The 9,272-nt window shown below is 45.9% G+C and overlaps 1 protein-coding gene across 4 annotated transcripts in view; it reads right to left on the bottom strand.

Moving 5' to 3' along the window:
* Nucleotides 1-9,258, bottom strand: part of Zbtb40 (zinc finger and BTB domain containing 40) — a 66,797-nt gene extending 57,539 nt beyond the window's left edge. For 2 of the 4 annotated variants that reach the window (XM_015485550.2, XM_048816111.1), the window contains exon 1: nt 8,983-9,258. The gene's annotated coding sequence lies outside the window, so the exon portion shown is untranslated. The remainder of the gene's footprint in view (nt 1-8,982) is intronic. The other 2 variants (XM_015485549.2, XM_048816112.1) reach the window with 2 other exon arrangements.
* Between the last annotated feature and the right edge of the window lie 14 nt (nt 9,259-9,272).

The following is a 9,272-nucleotide window of genomic DNA, read 5'->3' on the forward strand; positions in this document are numbered from 1 at the left end:
GGGGGGAGAGAGAGAGAGAGAGAGAGAGAGAGAGAGAGAGAGAGAGAGAGAGAGAGAATTTTAATATTTATTTTTTAGTTTTCGGCGGACACAACATCTTTGTTTGTATGTGGTGCTGAGGATCGAACCCGGGCCGCACGCATGCCAGGCGAGCACGCTACCGCTTGAGCCACATCCCCAGCCCGCAAAGTGGTTTTAAACACAAGCAGAGGCTGGGGTACAGCTCAGTTGATGCAGACATCAACACGACATAAAGCAGGGAGACCGAGGAGGAGGCCACTTCTCCTGGGCTTTGTCAGGCGCTGCTGCAGTTCGGGTCTTAAGTGCCCCGGAAGGCCCAGCTATTGAAGGCTTGTTTCCCAAAGTGATGCTCCTGCCAGGTGGCAGGCCTCTAGGGAGGTCCTCTGTTCACAGGGGGTGTACCCATGAAGTAGACAGTGGGACTCCCGTCCCTTCTTTTTGCTGCCACCACGAGGTGACTGGACCTGCTCCTCCACACACTCAACCATGATGTGCGGCCTCACCTCAGGCCCCAAAGCAATAAAACCAACCCTGGACTGAACCTCCAAAACTGTGAGCTAAAATCAACCTTTTCTGCTTATAAGTTGCTTTATCTCAGGTATTTGTTACAGGGATGGAATGCTAACCCAGACACACCAGGCGCACCACCTTGTCCCAGGCTATAAAGCTGGTGACAGTGAAGCTAAGGATGTGGTAGTCCATGAGACCCAGGGTAGCCAGAGCCCAGTCTGCTGTGCTTGCAGTGCACAGGGCGTCTCCTGCATCCAGAGGATCTCTGCTGAGCTCAGCCAAACACCCTGCCCCGAGGCTTGACACTACCGAGAGAACATTCCGATTCATCTCTGCTCCCGGCCCAGGTGAAAGGCACAGGCCATTTTTCACCCAAATCCTGCAACACTGACCTGGCACAGCACTCGGCCACTCAGCCCACGGAAGCCCTCTGTGCACATGTCACAGAGGATCTCCATTCTCCTCTCCTCCTAGTGCTGAGAGCTTTTCTTTTGCTTAAGAAGTGGGAATTACTTTCATCTCTAGCTTTCCCTCATCCGTCACCAGGGAGTGTAACAAGAGAGTTATCTTAAGGAACTAACAGAAAAGAAAAATGCAAAAGAGGGTAACTTCTCTATTGCCTTTAACGCTGGGAAAGAGCCTGTGGGATTCCATAGTATTTGCTTAAAAATGTTCAAAGAAAGACATGGAAAATTTCATCCTTAACATTTTACTGCCCAGGAAAAAAACCCCAGAACTCTGGGGGCCAATTATTCTGCTGTCCTGGACTTTGACCTTCAGAAGTCTCCCTCTGGTTTTCACCTGACGGAACTGAGGGCAGCTGACAGCAGAGTGCCAGTAGAACGAGCAGCTTGTGACCAGGGTGGTCACATTTAATGACTGCCAGGCCTTCAGAACAACGTCCAAAGTTACAGCACCAGGCCAAACCCACAGGCTAAACGAGCAGCAAGCTTCACTGTCGTTTAATTTAGATGCATTAGTTCCTGCTACGCGCACATGGTGCCAGGAGGTGGGTACTCCAACAGGGGCAGTGCTTTGAGAATCAACCAATACTGGATGCACTAATAAAACCAGAGAAAGACAGGGAGCACAGGAGGGGCCAGGACAGCAGGGGAGGTGCAGGGAGTGGCTGCGATTGTACATGACCTGGGACCACGCTGCCGCTGGTGTGCACAGCGGCTCTCTGCTGCTGCCTTGGCTTCTGCTCCTCCCAGGCCAACTGGCGCTTAAATGGTCTCAATAAGGAGTTGTAACACCTTACTATTTTATAGAATTGGATTCTAAACCTGACCTTAGCTTTATAATTTGAATACTTAACCTTTTACAACATGTTTCCTCAAGTGTAAAAAGAGGTTAACATGTACATTGGAGCTCATCATGCTATCCTTAATTTACTATGCTTGAAATTATTCTTAATTTTTTCAAATGGGGGCTGGGAGCTCAGATCAGTGGTAGAGCGCTTGCCTGGCATGAGCACAGCCCTAGGTCAACTCCAGCACCACACATAATAACACTTATTTTTTTTTAAACAGGAAGAGTGGTATCTACTACTTACCTGCTGTGGTAATTACATGATTATGGAAAACACCTAAGTACAGTGTCCGGCACTTTGTATGCATTCAATAAATAGTAACTTTTATTATCAACATGATATTTCTGGGATGGGATAAAGAGAAGAAAAAAATACTCGGAACCAGCAAATTAATGACTGCAGACTTAGGAATACCCGGATGTCTATACAACAGAGGCCACCATTCCAAATAAGGGTCCCAGGGACCTGTCACCTTCCCCTTCCCCTTACTGCTGTGCTCATCCATCCAACAGATATGCCCTGACGGTGGACTATGCAGGACACAGTGCTGAGTGCGAAGAACAGGAAACAGGACAAAGACGCAGCAGGGACCATGCAGCAGGATGGGCTCCGGGCCAGTCAATGACCATCTGAAGCTGATGTCAGACGCTGGAGGATGTGAGCATATAAAACTTCTCTGAGAAGTTCTGGAGGGATGTAAGACTTTTATGTGGCAATAGAACAATGTATACAAGTCTAGTATATAACAAACTACAAATATGTTTGCAACTTATACCATAGATATCCCTTATCTTATAAAAAGAGAAAATAAATTTCAAATATACTGAAATATTATTTCTTATCTGACAGATTGACAAAACACCAAAACTGTAAGAAGTTTTGTAAGTAGTAAAGTAAGAAGAGTAAGAAGTAAAGAAGTGGGGTCAAGTATAAAATAAAAACTGTAAATATACCTTTTTAAAAATATTTTGGAATAATGCAAATGGTCACAAAGTTTAAAACAAAATTAGGTTTTTTTCTTACTAGTGATGCTCAATGTTTAAAACATTTGACTGCCTGTGTTGCCAAGTTGTTGATATAAGTACAGGGAAAATAATTATATCAAGTGACTTCTTCTCCTGTAACATTTGTACTTTTTTATTCTTATTTTTATTTTTTGAGACACAGTCTCTATGTTGCCTCAAACTCCTGGGCTCAAATGATCCTCCGGCCTCAGCGTCCTGGGTAGCTGGGACCAGAGGCCCACACCACCACCTCTGGCATTCATGGAGTAGACACTCGAGACAAAGGGAACCTCCTAGGAAACTGAAACAATGTTCAGTAACATAATGGTCAGGGTGGAGAATGGCCGTGCTGCTGTCCTCGCTAATAACATGACCAGGGATGTCCAGGAGGGGAGCAGCCTTGAAGGCCCTAAACGTGGTCCACTCGTCTGAGAAAGGACGAAGTTCTATGGCCACTGTTTCCAACTCTGCTCACTAGAAGCGGGAGAGAAAGGGGAGAGGAAGGGGAACCAAGGGCTGAGGACTGGAGAGCTGGGGAGCAGCTGCCAGGCCAAGGAGCTGCAGGACTGGAGGGCAGGCAGCCACCCGGGAGTCTGAAGCAAGGGGCGACATGTTCCGATCTCTGCTTTATTGGGATCACTGGCCACAGGTACCAGACAACGCAAGAGGAACAAAGAGAACCACTGCCAGCCAGAAGGCCGCTTCTGCCACCCAGGACCAGAGACCACAGGAGCTTCGGCCAGAGGAGGAGAAAGCAGGAGAGAGCAACAGGCCTGGAGCCCAAGGGGATGCGTCACTTCTTGGTAGGGAGAAAGAGGGATCCCGAAGAACATAGCAGCATGGGTTCCTTCCTTTGGCAACTAGGAGGTGCATCCGTTGAGACCAGGAAGGGAGGAGAAGGACCAGAGGGAAGAGTCACTGCTACCAAAGCCCCGACACCATCTTCTGGAGCTAGTGGGAGCAGGTGCCAAAGGAGTTAGGAAAGGTGACCCACCAGTCAGGCTGCCGTCCTAGGAAGCGGAGAAACAGAGGCCAGCGTAAAGGCTTAGATCACGAAGCGTACGAGCACTGGGATCGGACACTGCTCACTCTCACTATACTTTTAAAAACAGAAAAGAGAAAAATGCTATTTAAATAACCAATATTTAAAGCCTCAAAAGCTATCATTTACAATTATAAATCTTTGCTTCTAATCTCCCTCATCTTTCCCAGGCCCTTCCCTTCATAGAGCACCCTCTATTGTTTGGTCTGTCTCAGACGGAACTCTGGTTCCTTGGTATTTAGGTCACTCATACAAATGCTCCAAATGTAAGACAACTAATGTTTCAATATAAACAACTAATTTTTAAACACTATATGGGCCAAACTCCGGCCTACAGTTTTCTCGTGCGGTCCCATTAGATAAAGATATGCCAAAAATAAAAATTTCCCTTCCTTTAATTTCCCTTTGGGTACTAATAAAACCAGAAATTAGGGCCGGGGTATAGCTCAGTGGTAGAGCGTGTGCTTAGCATGCACGAGGCCCTGGGTTCCATAGCCAACATGCACGCGCACACACACAAAAATCCAGAAACTCTATCTGTGAATTGACTTTTTCAGAGGTTCCAGTATTAAGTTCTGAGACAAGATTGCTCTCAAAATAGAAGCGCTTTCCTTTCACACACGCAGAGAGGACTCTCGTGGTCAAATGCAGAAAACATCCTTTCTTGACTTTCTTCCTTGAATCTGTCCCCTCCTCCTCCTCTTTTCCTTTTAACCCAACTTTTCTAAATCTGAGGACTGACCCCCAGGCAGGAAGCTGACGTCTAGACACAGAGCATGAGGCTTATGCTGTCTCGTTGTCTTGCCCATCGCAAGAAACAAATATGTAATTAACTGGACCTTCCATTCCACAGCATCTATCTATTCAAAACATCGTGCTGTATATGTTAAAAACCACACAATGCTACTTGTAAATTTAAAATATAAAAATAAGAAAAACTTAGGGCCAGGGACACAGCTTAATGGTGTGTGCTCAGCATGAACAAGGCCCCGGCTCTGACCTCTAGCACTGAAAATACATCAATTTTAAGAAGAAACAAATATGCTACCTGCTAGCAAGGCTGCGGAGATAGCACCCCCACACCTCACTAAGTTCCCGTAAGGTGTTGACAAACAGTCATCTCAAAGCATCACTGAAGCATGCCATGGGTAGACATCTGTATTAAACATTCGATTATGCTTGACCCCTTCACACAGGAAACAAAGCCTGAAAAGATACTTTCAAAATTCTGAAGGCAAGGTCACAGAGCAGTGGAGAGTCATAGATTTCATGACTTCAGTCTGGGGGTGTTACCTGTGATCTTTCATTATTGCTCTGCACCCTTTGAGGGGGTCCAGGACCCCTCTAAAATCTGATTGAAGTGATGGGCTCTCTTTCCAGAAGAATGACATTCGGGCTCTCTTTCCAGAAGAATGACATTCACACAAATTTATAGGCATTGTTCAAAGAATTTGTGGGTTCCCTGGTATGCAACCATTTACCCCAAATTAACAATCCCTGGCTTATGTGGCGCAGCTGTAATATATTTACTCTATGTAAGGGAATGGGGTGTTGGCATTAGGATGGTGGGATGTGGAGTGAAGCAACACCGGGGAGTAGGAGGGAAGCCAGCTTTCTCTCCTTGCCCGTCTCCTGAGGGCTGCCAGAGTCCCACAATTACATGCTCTCTGCAAATGAAATACTGCACCCTTTGTGTGACTGGAAAGTGACAATCTCAGCTCTGAATTTAAATGCCCTTAGTATTTAATTCTTTCCTCTGTGTGATTAGTACTTTGCTTTTGCACATTATCAAGATGATGGCTTCAGAAGGCAGGCTACTGGAGATCCGGAAACCCACATGTCCCAATTCAATTTCCTTGTGGAAATCAAAGAGCTCACTCTCTTGAGGAGTTGAAAGAGGCTGAGGGGTCACCTCCTTCCCCTAGGGTGCTGGTGTAGGCAGCACTCGGAAGGGTAATGTAAATACTCGGTATGAGGCAACAGGGCAGACCAATTTGTTTTTCAATCTATTTTATTTCAGTTCAAAACATCATTGCAGACAGACAGTCCAAGAAAACAAGTCACACTTTGGTTACACTCAGTCTTCCTCAATCTCCAAAAGCAGCTGAGTGTTGCCAAAATGTGGCTTGTTTTACTGGGCTGCTGTCTGCACTGATGCTTTGAAGTGAAATAAAATAGATTGAAAAACAAATTGGTCTGCCCTGGCTCTTCCTGCAGTTTCGTATTACCCTTCAAAGCCGCGTTTCCACCCACTCTTCACTGGAACCCAACAGACCCAAATCACAGAGTGAGGCTGCTGCACTCAGACGTGAAGGGCCCACCCAAACCTCAAACAGCAATTTCACTCAGGGCTGTTGCTTAACGCTGCATTAACAGGCCCCTCTGTCCATCAGTTCCCTGCTCCATTTGCTGGGTGGGAGTACATCTTTTGGTGACATGTGCAATATTGTTACTGGACACGGTTTAAAGCAAAACTTGACACCGCTGTTCTGTACAGCTCTCTTATTATGGCCTCAAATTGCTTATGTTGATGAGCTCAAACACCCTATTTTCACTTATTTAAAAAGCTTGCAACTTCTTTCCAAGCATTCACTACTCTGTCTTAAAGTATACAACATCATTTTTACAACATTATTTTAGAGGAAATTCACAATTATTTGCAAACAAATTTTGAAGTCAACACCAACTAGAAGAGGCCTGATACTTTTCTGAATCCTTTAAGAAAATGCAGATGTTGGGGCTGAGGGTGTTGGTGTGCTTAGCATCAGAGGCCCCAGGTGAGGTCCCCAGCACCCAAAAAGAAAAAGCAAATGCGGACACCTCTAACGGAGGGACACAAATGGCTTCCAGCTTAAACACTAAAATCCTGAAAACCATGTAATCTGGTTTAAAAATTAAACCCCACTTAAAAATTCTTTCCTAAACACAAAGAAAAAAACAAGGGCTGGGGCTGGGGCTGGGGCTCAGCGGTTGCGCACTTGCCTGGCAGGTGCGAGGCCCTGGGTTCGATTCCAGCACCACATATGAATAAATGAAATAAAGGTCCATCAACAACTGAAAATATATTTAAAAAAAAAAAATCTGTCCCGCTCCCCCTGAACATAGGAAAACACCCGCCCCTGCCACATTTGCCTGTAACACATTTTTCTGGATTTTTGTTTTTATTTAGTGCTTCAAATAAAGTTTCATTTGAGGTCAAATTTGGTTAGTTTACTCTAACTGGAATTCAAGAATATGTTTAACAATAAAAAGAAAACACCAAACTTATTCCGATATCTTCTCCTTTAATGAGCACATCCGCATTGCAGGCAACTGACCTGCACCTTCCCAAGGGAAGCAGCTCACCCAGGGGAAGCTGGACTGGCACCAGGGACCAAGCACAGCACTGTTGACCACAGCACAATCACTCACCCTGGGTTCTCTGCCACCCCAAGTTCCTGCCTACCTTCTGGTCTCTGAGCTTGCTGAAAAGTTCCTCCCCTGGCTCCTCCCCCTTTTCCCTTCTTGCCAGGCTGGCTTAAACTCCCTTTTTGAAGAGGGGTCTTCCCTGGGCAGAGTGCCTAGCATTTGCAGAGGCCCTAATGTCAATCCCCAGTATTCCCAAAAAAGGAGTCTTCCCTGACCACTCAAGGCGAAGGGGGTCTTGCAGGTAAGCATCTCCGCTGTTTTGATTCCCTCAATTTTGAATAACATATTTGTGCACTGTCCTGACACTAGGTTTCAGTATCTGGGCCTCTGGGACTGCTCACCCCAGTGATCACAGGGCCTACCACAGTGGTTCCTGATACACAGCAAGCACTCAAATATTTGCTCAGTGAATCACCTAGATTTGTTTATTTAATATCTACCTGGAAACACCAGGTTGTGAGTACTGGCTAGCAACTGAGGGTATAAAAGGTGAGGTATGGTCTCTGCCCTCGGGGACCTCCCAAGCCAACAGGAAAGACAACAGATGAAACAATGTAGTGTGACGAAGGTTTAGCTTCAGCTTCCAATTTCCTGGAAATCTTGGAAATCTCTCCTCTGTGAGCCTGTTTCCTCATCTGTAAAATGGGAATAATTACACTACCTGTGTCATTGTGTTGGTGTGAGGAGTAAGTGACAATCCATATAAAGAAAGAACTCAGTCCTAGTACCTGGCACAAAGGAATCATTGAATAAACATTAACTACGAATTGTTATGCTATGACAACTGTGTTTGAAATTATCTTTGTATACAGGTATAGCACCTGTCCAAGCCCCTGAAGAATTTAAATTCCACGGAAGAGCAGAGATCTTGTCTTGTAAACTACTATATTTTCAGGGATTTGAAAAGTTCCTGGCATAAAGTAGGTGCTCATGGAAAACCAAACAGCTAATGTACGCATTCAGGCAAGCATGGATGTTCCAAACCAGTTAAATCAATGATGAAAAGCTAGATGTGGGAACTAGTGCCATAGAAGGTGTCTATATTGGAAGGAGGAAGGGAACTTAAATCAGATATATTTAACTTTAAGATTGTTTAAATCTCTATAATTCACACCAAACTTTGCATACAATTCCAGGGAAGAACCACACTCCCAGCTGGAGAAAACTTGAGAGAATAATGTGTGAAGCAATGTGATCTTGGCCACAGGGCAGGGGGTTCCCAGGAATGGGATCCACTTTCCAGCCCTAAAACGTAGCACACCTTTAAATAGCTTAATCGCTCCTACTTCTTCCTTTTTGCAAAATGGAAACAAAGCATTGCCGCCCAGCACAATAAAGCTATGTATAAATACAAATAAAGCACCTAGCTTACTGGAAGCACTGGGTGGAGATGGGATTACTGCTCTGTGAAGTAGGAAAAACAACTCCTACTTTGCATAATCAATAAGACCAGAAGGGGTAATGGAAACCAGAGCGTGCGTCACCTACAGGGCTCCAGGTGCATGGCCCGGTTGTTGTAAGTCAAGTTTCCCACTCGAGGAATCACTGACGGACAACTCTGACCCAATCTGCTTGCCTCTAGGACAGGAGTCTGCACACGCAAAGGGACAGCGAGAAATATTTTTGGCCTTGTGGAACTTGCCATCAAAGGCTTGCAGTGGCCACACAACTGTGCAACTACTCACCTCTGCCCTCGCAGCAGGGAAGCAGCCACGGAGCAGACCTACAGCCAACAGGGCTGCGCTCCCGTCAAACTTCGCTTAGGGACACTCAAGTTTGAGTTCACATAACTTACATCCTCTTTTCTTCCCCCAAACACTCAAAAACTTAAAAATCATTCTCGCTCCCAGCAAACACATTGGGAGGGAAGAGAAGGGGGACAGGTTTGGCCTTGGGCCGGGGGGAGGCAGTGAGGCTGCAGAGCCAGGGCTGGAGGGCAGGCCCAGCTCCCGGGCCCAGCGCCCCGACCCGCTCC

This window comes from Marmota marmota, unplaced genomic scaffold (genome assembly GCF_001458135.2).
Source record: "Marmota marmota marmota unplaced genomic scaffold, marMar, whole genome shotgun sequence".
Classification (NCBI taxonomy): domain Eukaryota; kingdom Metazoa; phylum Chordata; class Mammalia; order Rodentia; family Sciuridae; genus Marmota; species Marmota marmota.